Below are 16,819 nucleotides of genomic sequence, written 5' to 3'. Positions count from 1 at the left end.
GGTAGATTAATAATAATAATAATAATGTGTAACTTATCATACACCAATTATACCAAAGTAAAGCTGGCTTTGTTTGCTTAACAACACACAGCTGTGCTGTCCCTGTGTGGTGGGGGCAGCACCAGCAATCAAACTCAGGACACTTGCCAGGCAGGTGCTGTGCATCCTCCCCTCTTGTCCCGGGCACACTGCACTGTGTCAAGGCCTCTTCCCTGGGATTTCAGAGTCCTGCATGTCAGGGTGCTCTAGTGTATCTCACAGGGCACAGTTTTCATCTAAGAATTAGCTGAGCCATATTAAACTGCCAATACTGGGCTGGGAAGATAGCTCAGTGGTCGTGCCTGCCTGCCAAGTGCAAGGACTTGGGTTCAATTCCTGGTACCGTATGTAGTGCCACTCCGTGCTGAGCTGGCCACCAAAACCCGGCGTGATGATGCATGCCTATAGTCTCAGCACTAGGGAGGGTGAGACAGGAGGATCACTATGAGTCTGAGCTATGCAGTAAGACCCTGTACCAAATAAATAAATAAATAATTTCAAAACTCTTTTAAAAGCTGCCAATATTCCATCATTTCTGCTCTAAAAGGCAGTGTCACATGGCTCCCCCTAAGGGTTGCTTGCCAGCCACACCTGACAGCCAGTGTCTGGCCAGGCGAAGGTGCTGGAATCTCCCCGGGTACCCCTCTGCTGGGGCTCCACGAACAGCTGGGACGGGGCCTGTGGGCCTGCTCTAACCACCTTATCCCTTTCAACCATCTGAGATCACTCAAACACCCAGTGCTGTAAAAACCTCCTCTTCTGCATGGCTTTAGAACTTCCCACTTGAAAAGTATCTTTCAAAGTAACAGAAACACTCCTGTAGGCTGCTGGGAGCAAAAAGTATAGCTTTGAAAATGTAGAAAGTATTAAGCATTTAAAATGGCCATAAATCACAGAGAAACTCTGACTCCTGACATCTCTCAGAGGAAACATTCCAGAGGCTGCCGTGCTTTAAAATAACATCACGTGCTCTGCTCCAGCCTTGGCCGCCCTTCGCTTGGAGCAACACACAGAACCCTGCCAGTGGTTCGCGGGGTTTTGCTATAGAGCACAGTTCACCTCACATACTCTTCCCTCCGGGACCTAACCCAAGTTTCACAGTGGTCTATTTTATTTCGCACTGATAGTTTTATTCATTCTTATTAAGGAGATCTTTCCACAAAACTGGCTGCTCTCAGAGGGAAGAGTATCTGAATGAGAAGCCCAAGCAGCGGATGGACGTCACTACAAAGGACACCTAGAAGCTCCTCAGAGGCACGAGGCAAGCATGCAAGTAAGGCCTTGGCCTTCAGATTTTCCTGAGGCCAGCTCAGCCTTGTATTCACACACGTTACAGGTAGAGCAGAAAACGAAAGCACCAAGTTCCAGAAGTGTACACCAGAACCCGGAATACATTTGGTTCGCTGTCCATTTCCAAAGAACTGTGTTTTCTTTTTCTTTTTCTTTTTCTTTTTCTTTTTTTTTTTTTTTTTTTTTTTTTTTTTGTGGAACCAGGGGTTGAGCTCAGATCCTTGTGCTTGCCAGGGAAGCGCTTATTCTACTGAGCCATCTCCCCGGCCCCCAGAACTGTTTTCTTGATGGAAAGGCAAAACTGTGCAGGAGATGGAAGGAGGCGGCAGCAGGGACACTGCTTATGTGGTGGTCCTCCTCCATAGGTGCGGTCCCTGGCATCAGAGGGTCTGAGAAGGGAGGAAGCGAGAGGTGCAGGGATGTCCTGCACCCTTCCCTGGTGCAGTGCCTGGCTCTCTCATCTGGAAGAGCTGAGAACAAACTGCAAAACAGGCTTCCTGGCCCGCTGCTGTTATTCCTCACTGCAGCGTCCACCAGCCCCATCCTTTTCCTGCTAGCTACTAGGTGGATAACAGAGAAGAGAAGCAAGGGAACTCATTTCCTTCTCTACTATTTGATTGATAAAAAATGTTCTGCTCTAAGCTTCGACAGTCTACACAGCCCCTTCTGGTTTCTGAGAGTTCTGACAAGTTTGTTTCCTCTTTGTCTCATTTTACAACAAGGAAAGGGGAAGAGAAAGGAAACACTTGTCCTGTGAAAGCCATCACTACCAAGCAGTACTATCAACACCTTTTCATCCGGGGACTCATTAAAATGGGGAGGATGCTGAATGACTGGCCCCAAATCACTAAGTGACCAAATGGGCACAGGGTCTCTGCTCCTCCCCATATATCTCCATGCTCTGCTAAGCCTCTGTCTGCTTCTGTAAATGTCACCAAATCCCTTGAGAGATAAAGGATGACTGGGCAGCAATTTCAGGCCAATTCAAGTGTCATTCTCAAACTGTGCAGACACCCAGAGACATTTGCTGAATGGCTGAGCCTGGAGCCAATACCAACAGAGAACTCAGCAGGGAAGATCCCTGCCGTGGCTCATCCTGCAGCCTGAGGATCCAGGAGAAACAGCTTTGCTAGTCTGGAGGTTAAGTGCATGGTACCAAATACCAGCATGATGGAGACTTATCTTCATAATTAATTTACAAGCCTCTAAAGTACTACCTTTAACATCCATCTGACTGAAAAGATAATGTGGGTTTGACAAAATGAGGAGTAGCTAAAGAGAAACCTGCAATCAGCTCCTGTCTCCCCACCACAATGCTTCACTTTGTCCCAGGGCAGCCTTTACCTCTTGCCAGTCCATACGTTCATTCCTTGGACATTCTTCCCTGTGTTGGGGGTGAGGATACAATGGAGAGCACCCCAACTCTGACAAACATACTAGGACTTCCTGCACTGAGAACCTTCAGGAAACCACTCAATAAAAGACTGGTATTGGGCTCCACCTAGACTGTATTACTCTGAAGTATTCTTTGGTGTTAATACAAAGTGTCCTCCACTTGTGGTGTTTTCAACTTCATGATGGAGCAAAAGTGATACACATTCAGTAGAAGCCGCATTTCAGATTTTGACTCTATAACTTTTCTGTGGTCAGGGGATGTGGTGAGTGACAGCTCTGTCGGTCCCACAGGCAGGAGGAGGCACACCGGATCACTGTGCTGCTGGATGGTGGTGCTCGGTGAGTTAGGTGTGCCCCGTGTATTGGCACCTAAGCATATTTCAAACTTAGGTTGTGTTTGTCAGGACACAACTGCACTGTGGACTGAATAGTACTGGTAGGTCCATAAATAACCTGATCCTGAACAGAAATAATTTTTAAAATTCCTCCTCTACCAGCACAAGGGATCTCTTTTAAAAAGAAAGAAGCCAACAACAGAAAACTCCATGTCATACTCTTTTAGCCTACTTCCTGGCAGCACTGCTGTGTATGTGTTCCAAAGAGCACGCAAGCAGATTTTATGGTTAGAAAATTGAAGTACTATCAAACCTAGGAAATTATAGGGATGAAAAACCAAACAGCTTATCTCCATACATCCCATCTGCTTTTGGTTTTGTGTTTTGCACAATCAATTACTGGAAGCAGCTGAGAGGCTGCTGAGAGGCTGCAAATGAGGTGGGGGAGCCCCCTGGCAGCAGCCTGGAGGTGAGAGGGAGGTGAGTGCCCTGCTGCTGTGGGGCATGCCTGGGAGGCTCCCAGGAAACACTGGTGCAGAGCATCACAAACAAAAGCACAACACGCAGCAAACTGGAGCCAGGATTGCCAGGGCTTCCGGACACAGCAGAGAGCACCTTTCCGCTCCCTGGAAAATGCTACCCGTTTCATTATTGCGTCAGTTTGGGTCACAGTGTCTTCGGCCTCTCACTGTGGACGGCTAGCAGCTGCTCCCCACCTGCTCAAATGAGGGCTGCTCTGCTGTGACACCACCAGCCCCGCGCAGCTGAGCCTTGCTGACAGGAGTGGCACACACAGCTTGTTGAGGCGTCTCCTTCGTCAACCCTTAAAGACTGCGCTGCACCCAGCACACGCCTCACCTCCACCTCTGCACAGACCCCGGGATGGCAAGGACAAGGCCTCATTCCTCTTCCCCACCCAGGCCCTGGCACACCCTTTTTAGTTTTCAGTTATCTCAAACTTAAGTCAACCATTGAATAATTTAATTCTAAAATATCACACCAAGTACTGGGCACAGGATGACCTTTTACTTGAAAACTAAAGGACGAAATATTGTACTTATTGACACATTGCCCATAACGCTGACGGACTTTTAAATGTTTTGTTTTCTAAAATTATTGTTTAAAAGTTTTTTGAAGAGTGAGCCAAATAGTACCACATAAGTCACACCTTTCATCGGACATCACTGTCCTGAAGATTACATGCCATCCCAAAGTACGAAAAGAGTAAAACAAACCCAAGAAAGTCTCGCTACTCAAATAGCACAAAATCATGCTTCCATGGGCATCATCTAAAATTGAGAAACAGTAAAGAGCTCAAATCGCTGTTCACAATTCACAAGACCACATAATGAATGTGAACTTCATGAAAGTTTTGTTTCCTCCTGTAGTTACATCTTTCCTTTTAAATAGCTATGAGACTTTGTCATGACAACCTTAATCGTGTTTTTCTAACAAATGCATTTATTGGGAAAAATGTTAAAATTAAGTAATTGGCACTCCTCACCACTTGGAACAACTCTTAAGGAAAGGCAGTTTTCTGTTGAGTTCTCTTTTACATAAAGCTGACCAGTGACTCCTTGTGTGACTGACTGTATTTTACCTGCAGGTACTCCCACAAAGGATAGACCATTTTAAAAAGAACATGTGGAAAAATGGAAGGACCAAGTTAGAGCGCTGACCTACATTATAGGCCTAGGGGAAGATCAAACGATGTTCGCAGTTTTATCAATTACTCTTCAGTTTAGTGGTACTAATCTGACACTGAGGCCTAGTTAGATAACATTTCATTCTCACTATGCTTTTTATAAAATACCTTAAGAGAAAAGCTTTAATAAAACATTGGAAAAATATTAACTTTACAGCTTATAGTTCTTTCCACTAAAGATGTTCTGTTATACAGAATATTAAAGCAATCCTATTACCCCAAAATGTAGTTTATCCTATTTCATTAAGCAACGGCCATCTCTATTATTAAGTACTGCCAAAATCCAGTGAAAAGGCCAGCTGAAGAAGTCCTGCCTTCCTTAGGCTACACAGGCCCCACCAGGCACTCAGTTGGTGTGTCTTTTTTCACTGAAGAATAAAAAAAACCCCTCTGACATCTAGATTCTCTGTGACAACTCTTTTCCTAACATATAATCTGGAAAACTTAAATATATATTTTTTAAAGAATATAGCTGGGGAGATAGCTCAGCGGACTAAGTGCCTGTCTAGGCAAGTTCAGGGACCACAGTTCAATCCCCAGCACCACAGGCTGCACCGGCCCCACCCCCATGTGCGTTGAGCTGGCCACTGAGATTGGGCATAGGGCGCAGGTCTGTAATCCTAGTGCTGGAGAAGCTGAGACAGGAGCATCAGTACGAGTCTAAAGTGCACAGTGAGATGCTGTACCAAATACATTAAAAAAAGAAAAGAATATACATCTATGGCTAGGCATGTTGGCACACGCGTGTGATCCCAGAACTTGGGAGGCCGAGGCAGGAGGTTCATTGGAAGTTTGAGACCAGCCTGGGCTACAAAGTGAGCTCAAGGCCAGCCTAAACTATATAGTGAGACTCTTTCCCAAAAAGGAAAAAAGAAAAAAAATATATATATACATATATATATATATATGTGTGTGTGTGTGTATATACATATGTAATTTCCATTTAATGAACTGTACTTTGCTTCAATAATTCAACTTTTGTCATACAATAATTTTTAAAAGCAATAATATACTTCACTCCCAACCCAAGATTCTTTTCTATGTACATCCTTAATTAACTATTGTGTTTATGATGTAAAATTTCTTGTGTTATGTGCAAAATAACTCTTAACTATAAAACTAAGTAATTGCAGCATTTGGAATCATTCAATATCCAATACTCTAGCAGCTGCACATTGCCAAGACAGCCGGTCCAGCCCTTCATACAGCCCCACACCACTTGGCACACCAGGGCCCTGCGTCGACCAGCTCCGGCCACAGCACAGGCTCTGGAGACTGAGAAGTTCAGCAATTTCATCTGACAGCGCTCCAGCAAAAACCAGGAGCAAGGCCTCCCAGCATTCTCTTTCTGTTAACAACTTTGCAAATTCACTATGTACGTCATTAATTCTGTCTCTATGACTGCTATCAACAACAAACACAACAGCTTGAGTATGGAGGCAATCATGTTTCCACAACGGTCTTAATTTGTGCTTTCCACCTACACCCCAAATGGTGAGTTTTAGACTTTTATATTCCACAGTTTCCACATTAAAACCAAGTGTTGGAATGGCTTCATGAACTCATCCTGTCTTAAACAAAACAGTAGTGTTTCCAGCACCATCTAATATCAGCACAACAACTCCAATTTTCATTTTGGGTCCAAAGTGAACTCTACCTTTGTAAAAGTGATAGGGATGCTGACACCCAGTGATGATCTGCGACCTCTGTAATCTGCTGTGCTGTTTCTGCAATGTTTTCAATAACCTCATAATTTCTTGTTTTGCCAAGAAAACTGCAATCATCTTGGTGCAGAGGTTTTTCACAATGCAGTGAGGCAGGCAGTCGTATCTTCTTGTTGCTGTCTAAGCCAAATCAGGTTTTCATGAGCATGACCATCAACAACACTTACAGCCCTTGCTTCTTGATGACATGATTTCATGGAGATCAGAAAAATAAGCTTGGACATACGATCATGTATTCTCTGCAGTACCTGGTACATGTCCTGTGTGAGCCATTCCAATTCTATCTTCTATTATTTGTTCTTCTCCTCCAATGTGCTGAATGATCCTAACTAATTTTCTAGAAGAATCTGAGATTTCCTCCATGAAGGTCCATAAGCAGTGAGCCTTATCAAAGAAGTGCTTATGACCTTGGTGTTTCCCATATTCTTTGCTGGTACAGCACATGAGTGGGTGGGTCTGACAACATTCTTCCAAGCAAACAAATTCATGGCTTGAGCTTGGTGCTAAGAGCACATGGTCTGTCAGCTACAGGCACATGCCTGTGCTTTGCTGAGATCTTTGTAGAATGAATAATTTCCTCTGAGCACAAGTGAGTTGCACGTATAGTATAGTGCAATATACAGACACCATGTGAGCTTCAGCTTCATCACAACAAATCATCCTCTCCGGATATGCCAGTGCCTGCACCGCAGTTCCACACGGACCAACATGTCCATTCTGCAGTTGTTTTAAAACTTCCAATAAAGGAAACTTTTTCAATCTCCAAACACCTGAGTCTCCTACGACTGTTACACGTGGATCAAATGGGCGATGTATTGCTCTTCCATGAAGAGGTAAGCAAGTCAAAGAGTCGTGGCAGGCTCTGTAGTCATAGACCAGAAGGTGAGGAATTTTTTCTCCTTGCAAAGAGAAGATATCATCAAAGATCATATTCCAGGACCTGGTGTGTCAAGTTCATGTTGCCTGAAGTCAAAGAATGAATTCCAAGCAGCACTGGAGGCTAAGAGTGGGAAGACTTACTGAAGGAGACAAGATGCACTCAAGAGGGGTGGGAAACTGGGCAATGGGACTGGGAAGTAAGAACAGCTCCTGAGAGATAGCCGGGGCCCCAAATGGGCTGCCCCTCACTTCTTAAAGGGCAGTTGGACAAAGATGAGAATGGCAATGGATTCCGACTCCAAATAAATAAAGTGCCTAAACTGAACAAACCAACTGCTGTGACTAGAGGAACTTAGTGGCTGCAAATTCCTAAAACAAAAATGAAGCACTTTTCTATCCCTTTCAATCCAGTCACTTTATAGAAATATATCCTAGCAGAGGTAATTTTTAAAAATTATTTTTGCCTCAGGGTAAAAAGGAAAAGAGAATATAGTATCAATAACTGATGCATTACTCACTCTTTTGATATTTTTTAAGAGGGAAAAATAGATAAAGGCCCTTGGGATGCTGCAAATAAAATCAACAACGTAAGCCTATGCTTAAATGAGTACAATTTATTTGAATAAATCATCATGTTCATTAGTCTGCTGTTGGAAGGTGATGACAATCAATACGCTCAAACATCTGATTTTCATTTTTGAACAATGACTCAGAGATGTGAAAGAGAGAATTTCATTTCTCTGTGTCTAGAGGAAAATATTTCTCTTACTGATAAAATATTCTGATTGTACTGGCTGAATCATTAGAGAATATTAAACATGCAGAAGTTCTTGGATATATTTTGTGATTGTTGACCCTGATAGGCTGAGTTTATTAGATTAGGAGATGCTTAGCAGATTAATAAAGCATGCTCCTGTGTGTATCTCTGAAGGTCATGGAAGCATGACCTTGAGAACAATACTGGCCTCTTGCCTTGTCCTCTTTGGAATTTTTTCCTGCTCTCTTTCTTGGCCACAATGAACTACGCAGATTTGCTCTACCATATCCTTATGCCATGATGACTCTACCTTGAAGCCAGCCTACCGCGGGCTCAGTCTCCCGAAGCTATAAGCCAAATAAGCCTATTCTCTTTTAAATTGAAGGTATTGGGTATTGTGTCTCAATAATGAAAAAGCTAAATAATACTAATAATTCCCATGGAAGATACAGGTGATTGGTGGAACACAACCTGGCAGTGTGATTAGAGGAATTTGGACTTGGTTTGGAGGAGGAGGTTAGAGAGGATTAGAAATGCAGGTGAGAGAAGTCACAGACTCTGGGGAGATAGTTCAGCAGGCTAAGCACCTACTTGGCAAGCACAAAGGCACAGGTTCAATCCCCAGTACCTCATACCCTGCTGGCCCAGAAAACCAGGTGAGCCATGCCAGCTACTGAAACTGGGTGTGATGTTGCACATCTGTAATCCCAGCACTGGGGAGGCCGAGACAGGAAGATCACTACAAGTCTAAGCTGTGTAGTGAGACCCTGTACCAAATAAATAAAGAAAGAAATATTTTTTAAAAAAGGAGAGAAGTCTTAGAATGTTGTACAACAGAGAATCATGAGTGATTCTGGTTAGAGCTTAGATGACCAAAATGCTGATAGGCATGTGGATGATAAAGGCCAAGGTGAGGAGCGTTAAGTTGGGACTCACCTGGCAGTTTGACTAAAAAATATATGTGTTACACTCTGGTCAATAATTTATCTACCAGCCCACTGAACCTTCCTGCCAGATAGAAAGCTGGCACACAGGACAGGCCCAGCATGTGGCACCTGCCGCCCACTGGAACCTCCTCCAGCAGACAGGCTTGACATGAAACCCTGCAGAAGATCTCCCAGCAGAGAGGCTAGGGGCAAGACCCAGCCAGCTAATCCAGGAGTAGAACATCTTGCCAGTGGAGTATAGTGCGTTCACTTCCACAGGCTGCAGCAGGAAGAAGCCGACCACAGGCATGAGACCCAAGCCAGGCTCAGCTGGACAAGTTCAAACTTGGTAGATCTGGACCTGGTAAACTAAGACACACTGCTAGACCTAGATCTATGACAGTGGTAAGGTAATAACTGCACCAGAGCTCTGCACCAAAGGTCAGAGGACAGTGGTGCACAAAATGACAAAGAAAAGGAGAAAAATGCATTCTCAAGCCCCAAGCCCACCCAGAACAAATGCAGAAGACACTAGCATAGAAGAAATTGGAAGTCACACTCCTGAAATCTGTGAAATAATAGTGTCTGAAGTAAAGAAACAACTGCAGAAAGGTATAGAGGAAATCAGATCAGAAATAATCTCCGAAGTAAAAAAGAAATGAAAACTATAATGAAAGAATTACTAAGTGCTTCTAAAGAAGACACTGATTTAAAAAAAACAAAAACAAAAACAAAAACAAAAAAACAGAGACTAGAAAAATGGAATCCTTGAATGCGCAACATAGGAAAGAAATAGAATGCGTGAAGCAGATTCAAAGTGCTATACAGGAAATTAAAACCTCAATCACAAGCTGGCAAAACTGTTTGAATGAAAATTAAGATAGACTTTCAGACCTTGAAGACACCATTGCAGCTAGTGAAAAGGTAAGAAAAGATCTCTTAAAAACAACTAGGGTTCAGGAAAAAATAATTCAATATCTGCAAGATGATGCAAAGATGAACAACATAAGACAAACACCTTAAATGAGAAAGAAGGTGTTAATACAAATGATGTACAAAGAACATGGGCAGAAGCAATAGCAGAAAACCTCCCAAATATAAGGAAACAATCTGACATTCAGATAGCCGACACATATAGAACTTGAAATAACATCAACCCAATTAAAAACACACCCAGACATACAATAATTAAGATCCCAGAAATTCAGCACAAGAACAATATACTAAAAGCTGCCAGAGAAAAGAAACAAATTATGTTTAAAGGAAAACCCATCAGAAAAACGGCAAATTTCTCTTCATAAACCATCAAGTCAAGAAGAGCATGGAGCAAAGTACTACAAGTCTTGCAAGAAAACAAATCCAACCCAGACTGATGTACCCTGCAAAACCATCTTCCAAGTTTAATGGAAAAGTGAGATACTTCCATGACAAAAAACAACTAAAGAATTTCATGACGACAAAGCCAACCCTACACAGACCACTAAAAGATAATCTAGAGAGGGATCAAAATGACCACAACTCCACAAATGAGGACGGAAAGATCCCATCCAATTGAGCAAACAATTAAACACATGAGAACAATAGGTAACTAACAGCCGGATAATAACATATCAAACATAAGTGAATGCATCCCAGTTATAACCATCAATGTAAATGGACTCAATTCACCAATTAAAAGAAGTAGACTGGCACAGTGGATTAGGCAGCAAAATCCAACAATATGCTGTATGCAAGAAACACACTTAACTCATAAAGAAATTCACTGGCTGAAAGTCAAAGGATGGAAAACAATACTACACATCCCAGCACCTCAGAAAAAAGCAGGGGTAGCAATCCTGTTCTCAGACAGTCTCAACTTCAAAACAAGAATGATCCAATGAAATAAAGAAGGCTACTACATACTAGTTAGGGGGAAAATACAAGAGGAAGAGCTAACAGTCATAAATATGTACACACCAAACATGGGAGCACTCAACTATATAAGACAAATCTTAAGGGACATGAAAAATCTAATATCCAATACCACAATCTTAACAGGAGACCATAACACTACTTTATCCCAAAAAGATAGGTCCAGCAGACAAAAATTAGCAAACAAGTAGCAGAACTGAACCAAACCTTTGAACAAATGGACTTAGTGGATATATACAGAGTGTTCTACCCAACCACATGGGAATACACATTCTTTTCAGCTACACATGGGTCATTTTCTAAAATAGACCACATACTGGTCCATAGGTCATGCTTAAGTATATGCAAGACAACAGAAATTATCCCATACATATTATCTGACCACAGTGCAATGAAACTGGAAATAAATGACAAAAGAAACCATAAAAACCCCATAAACACATGGAAATTAAATAACATCCTCCTCAGCAAACAATGGGTTACAGATGAAATAAATAAGAAATTAAACAATATGTACAATTCAAAGGAAATTCAAGCACAAGTTCTTAGAATATGTGGGATGTCTAACTCTTATGGGAATATACTACAAAGGAAGACTGCTGAGTCAAATGGAATATTTAATTTTATTCTGATGAATCTTTACATTGATTTTTACAGTAGTTAATTTATATTTCCAACAACAATATAGAAGTTTCCTTTTCCTCTGTTGCCTCACCAGCATTTGATACTATTTGATTTTTTAATGATAGCTATTCCTTTTAGTGTAAGACGAAATTCTAGAATTTTACAGTTGATTTCATTTCTGTTTATCTTATGGATAGTGATACTGAAGACTGTTAATGTGCAGACTCTGAGTGACTGGATAGCTGAGCGTGGTGAAGTTAACCCTAGGTGCCCAATTCTCCTGGAAGACTGAGTTAAGAGCAGCAGACTAATTGATCTGGTGAAGGAAATGTCAATGTAGACCAATATTAAGACTGCAGCATGGGTACTGCTGGTTGCTTTCTGCCAAATTTATTATGGGCAAAAGTGAGTAGAGAGGGGCTGGGGAGATGGCTCAGTAGAATAAGTGCTTCCCTGGCAAGCACAAGGGTCTGAGTTCAATCCCCAGTTCTGAGAAGAAAAAAAAAAAAGTGAGCAGAGAATTTTGAAAACCTTAAAATTTTGACCCAGAATGCTTAGGCGGAATCTCACAAATCAGCAAGACTGCATCCAGTGTAGATTCAAGAGTGCAAAAATACTCATCTTTCATTTGAGAAGAGAATCCCTAGAATCACTGCTCAAGAAAGTCTTCCAGGAGAATTAGACACCTAGGGTTAACTTCACCATGCTCAGCTATCCAGGCACTCAGAGTCTGCCACAACCATGGTCCAAGGTGGCCTGGTAATGGCTTCTGTTTCAGCAGATACTGGTGTAGTCTCCCTGATGCTGATTTTACTGGCATAAAGAATGCAAGATAATGGGGTCAGAAAGGATTCCATCCAGATATCAAAGAAAGGCCCAGAAAGCCAGGCAAAGATCCCTTGAGAGGGCAGTGCATGATGCATGGGAATGAAGCCAAAGGTAGAGTGGAACCCCAAGGAAGTTGGAGGTACCAGGAATGCGGAACATCTGCAGGCTGTTGAGTGTAGCCAGCCCATGAGCGATGGCATGTGGGTTGCAAATAAGAAGGAAACAAGGGTGGGACTGCCCAAGCCTTCTGAAACTCACATTTGACCACTCTGAGCCCTGTGTGAAAATATGCAAGTACAAGATTTAATGCTTTCCCTGCTGGGTATTGGTCTTGTTTTGGGTCTGATTCTTTTCTAGCCTTCCATTCTTCCCTTTTGGAATGGAGATATTTATCCTGTGCCATTACACCTTGGAGTTATGTAATTTTTTTTTTATTTTTACAAAAGTTCACAGCTAAGAGTTTGCTTTGAGTCTCAAATGACTTGGACTTTTCAAAAATGCTAGGGGCTAGGGATATAGCTCAGCAGCTCAGTGCCTGCTTGGCAAGCACAAGGTCCTGAGTTTGATTCCTGGTACCCTCTTCCCTCCCAAAAAGAAAGAAAACTTCTAGAAATACTGAGACTTTAAGTAAGGGATTGTGTTTCCAGCAGTACTTGGGATAGCTTTATTATGTTAGGAAGAAGGACCATGTGTTTGGGTGCTAAACTGACAAGGGATTGGGCTGGGGGATGGTCTGTGACCATCACTCCTCATGTGTCAACTTCATTCCCTAGCAAATTAGGAAAGCATGCTCCTGAGTATGTCTGGTGGGTCATGGAGGTATGACCTCAAGCACTATAGATGGTCCTCACCCTTTCCTCCCTGGCACTACTCCCCTGCTCTGCTCCTAGCCACCAGAAATTAAGCAGCTTTGATCCTTCATACCCTTCCACCATGGTTCTCTTGCCTGAAGAACAAAGGCAGAACCCTTCAAACCTGTGGGCCAAATTAAACTTCTTTTCCTTTACACTGTATCTGGTACCATATCCCAGTGATGGGAAAGCTAATACACACTTTAATACAGACACAGGAACTATCTCCAGTTATTATCAAACATTTCTGAATTCCATTGGGAAAAATAGAGAATAATCTAATAGGGATAAAACCTAAAAGATGTATAACACTGAGGTCCTGCTCATGGCTTCTCTTGGGATCCAGGCCCACCCCTGCCTTTTCTTCCTTATAAATGGCCTGCCTCTCTACAGCAAGAGCCCAGAGTGACCATGAGAATGAGGCCTAGAGCTGCTCATGACAAAGTCATCTTAGCTCTCAGCTCATTGCCAAGTCCATTATGACACTGAGAGAATACAGCAGTCAGGAGGATCTGGTTGTTGTCAAGGCTAATGTCCCCATCACATAATGTAACTACCTTCTCTAAAGGAAATGGGAAGGCATTTTCTGCCTGACTCAAGGTTCTGGGACTGTAGTTTGCCACAGTTCCTCTAGATTGGTAAAAGCCATTATTGGAAATTTCCCTTTATTCCATGATGGATCTATCCACAGTAATTCCTGGGAATAGCAGCATGGTGTGCTAACTATGCCCATACATTTGCCCCGAGTCCTTTTGCTGCCACTGACTAAATGCTGTCTACCTCTCCATTTTCTTTCTTTTCTTTTCTTCCCTTTTTCTGGGGGGAGGGGGTCTTTTTTACGCAGGGTTTCATTATGCAGTTCAGGCTGGCCTTGAACTCACCATGTGACCCAGGCTGGCCTTGAACTTACACTGATCATCCCCTGCCTTAGTCTCCTAAGTGCTGGGATCCATCACACCCGTCCTTACCTCTTCATTTTCATGTCCCTAAAAAAGTGACAGCTCAGTTGGGTCCCCTCATGCCTGAAACACCTCAAGGAAGAGACTGTATCCTGGTTTTATTTTCCCTGTCATTTTCAATCTTCTCTATATTTCCACCCTTCTGATTGGAGCTACAGGCTCACATGGAGTATGGGGCATTTTAAGAACATCATTTTCATGTGGCTGGGGAGATAGCTCGGCAAACTAAGTACCTGCCTGGCAAGTACAAGGTCCTGAGTTTGATCCCTGGTACCACATGCCGTGCCAGCCCCAGAACCCTGGGAGCTGAAACTGGGTGTGGTGGTGCACACCTGTAATCCCAACACTGGGGAGGCTGAGATAGGAGGAACACTGAGTCTGAACTGCATAATCTGAGACCCTGTATCAACAAATTAAAAACAACAAACCTGTATCAACAAATTAAAAACAAAGAACAAAAATATCATCATCTTCAGACCATATGCTCTAATTTTCATTTTTATCTGTAGTCACAGATAAAAGCAAAACAAATGAAGGGGTTCACACCAGTCCAACGAAGGAATTGAACCAGCTTAGTGAATCCAGGTACTAATGTCTACAGACACCTGCGGAGAATATAAATGTATATAAAATATGAAGCAACGGCAGCTAGGGAGAGCCCGAAGGCACATTCCACCAAAGGGGTGCCACTGGCACTCAGCAGCAAGCTCCGACTATCACCCTCAAAGCAGGGGCTCAAAAGCCTCTCTATCCTCTAATCTTTGAGAAGAAGCCACAGACTATTTTAGATAAAAATCTCCATCTTAAGTAGTGTCAATTAATTCAAAGATTTTAAAGGATGCTGTGTGAACCAAAGTGGATCTACAGGCTGGCTGCAGTCCCAAGTGCTCAGCCTGTGCCCCATGCCCTAGGCAGCATTCTCAGCTTCTGAGCTGACACTGTTTGATCAGCCCCAGACCTCATGCCTGATCAATAGCTATTGGATAACAAAACCAGAAATGACACTGTGGGACAGCAGACAGGACAGAGTTGAGCAACAGGAAACCATGAAAGAGTGGGGCTAGCAGTACTATTAGGAAGGAGTGGCATTCACCCCGACTGCTGCTGGGAGGGGCGGTCAGAGAGAAGGGCCACCCCACATGGGTGAGCAGATGTGCAAAAGACAAGGGTGCCTGCAGAGGGGCGCCTGAGTGGGGAGCTCTGACACGGGGCTGCAGAGTCCAGGGCCGTGCACCGGTTCACCCACAGGAGCCCTGGGTTTTCTGGCCTAGGCACAGGAGGAAGGCAGGAAGGGTAGTTAGAAAGCTACTCTAGGGAGGAAATGAGGAGGAGGATGCTTCGAGCAGGCTGGAGGGAGTGGCTGAGAGAGAAGTAGGCGGGCTCTGGGGACAAGACAAGTGGCTGGCAAGCGTCTGCTTTCAGGAGTGGCCGGGTGGCTGGCCCTGGTATGGAAAGGATTACAGCAGGAGCAGGCAGCAGGGAGATCCAGGGATGGCTCTGAACGTAACGCCTGTGATGTCTGGGAGCTGTCAGGAGAAATTCCAAGTGGACACCGAGACATGCAGAACCCTCATGGGCCTGGACTGGAGAATAACAACTCCATTCAAATGCTACAGTTTAATTTGTTCAATGTTTTTTAAGGTCCTGTTTTGGGTAACTTACTTTCAAAAGATACCAGTGGATATGGCGGGGCCAGTTTGCCATCACTGGTTCTACTTCAGCTCCCTGGCCTTTGTCTGCCCTGCTCCTTGGCCGCCTCGTGCTCTCCCCACTAGGCGCTGCTCGAAGCACTTAGCACACGTTAACCGGCTCAAGTCTCAACCCGCCTTATGAGACAGCTAGCACAAAGGCCTCACTCTGAGGCAGAGAGAGGTGAACTAACTCACGCAAAGTCCCCTAGGCCAGAAGGGCAGTCACTAGCGTTCCAGTGGAGGCGGTCTGGGTCCTCAGCCTGCTTTTCTTTCTGCTGTCTCTTCAGACACTGCGGGTGTTCACAGCCCGTTAGTCTCCCTTCTTTCGCACTAAATCCCCGCTCCTTGTCTGAACGGCTTGCAGACTCACGAGTGTTTTCCTCACATGAACCCGTTTCTAGACACCACTACCTCCTCTGTGAGCCTTATTTTCCTGCTCTTGAACCACCAAAGCTTGCGGGCTTGGACCATGCGGCTGAATGAGTCTTCTCTTCTGGACGAAGGGCAGGAAGCAGGCCCTGTGTTTACTCCTCCGGAGGCCTTTACGACGCTGCCAAGAGTGGGCACACAGAGCGAGTCCTCATGCACAGACAGGCGGGCCAAGTAGGGATAATAGGTCTACCCAGGCGGGAAGCATGAGTTGGCTAGGAATATGCTTTTATCTGTCACAACCCTAATTAAGGGAAAAGGCCTTATTTTGTAAAAGACCAGCATTGTGGGTAGAAATGTCAACATAATGAATTGGCTAATTGTTCCTTTTGCTGCAGCGCTCACCAATGCTGTCTGCAGATCACAGCACTGAAACTAGAGGCACCTTACTCAGCAGCACGGTCTAATCTCACTGACCTTGTGTTGTGGCGAGGCTGCTCCTGGGCCAGGCCATCTCTCATGAAAGTTTTGGCCCT

At 43.9% G+C, this 16,819-nt stretch overlaps 1 protein-coding gene and 1 pseudogene across 2 annotated transcripts in view; both read right to left on the bottom strand.

Annotated features, from left to right (window-relative positions):
- Cradd (CASP2 and RIPK1 domain containing adaptor with death domain) overlaps positions 1-16,819 on the bottom strand; it is a 214,140-nt gene that overhangs the window by 22,418 nt on the left and 174,903 nt on the right. The window lies entirely within an intron of this gene.
- Positions 5,907-7,418, bottom strand: LOC111817297 (annotated as a pseudogene).

The sequence above is a fragment of the Octodon degus genome, unplaced genomic scaffold (assembly GCF_000260255.1).
Source record: "Octodon degus isolate 3935 unplaced genomic scaffold, OctDeg1.0 scaffold00004, whole genome shotgun sequence".
In the NCBI taxonomy this organism is placed as follows: domain Eukaryota; kingdom Metazoa; phylum Chordata; class Mammalia; order Rodentia; family Octodontidae; genus Octodon; species Octodon degus.
This window is presented reverse-complemented; position numbering and strand designations above follow the sequence as displayed.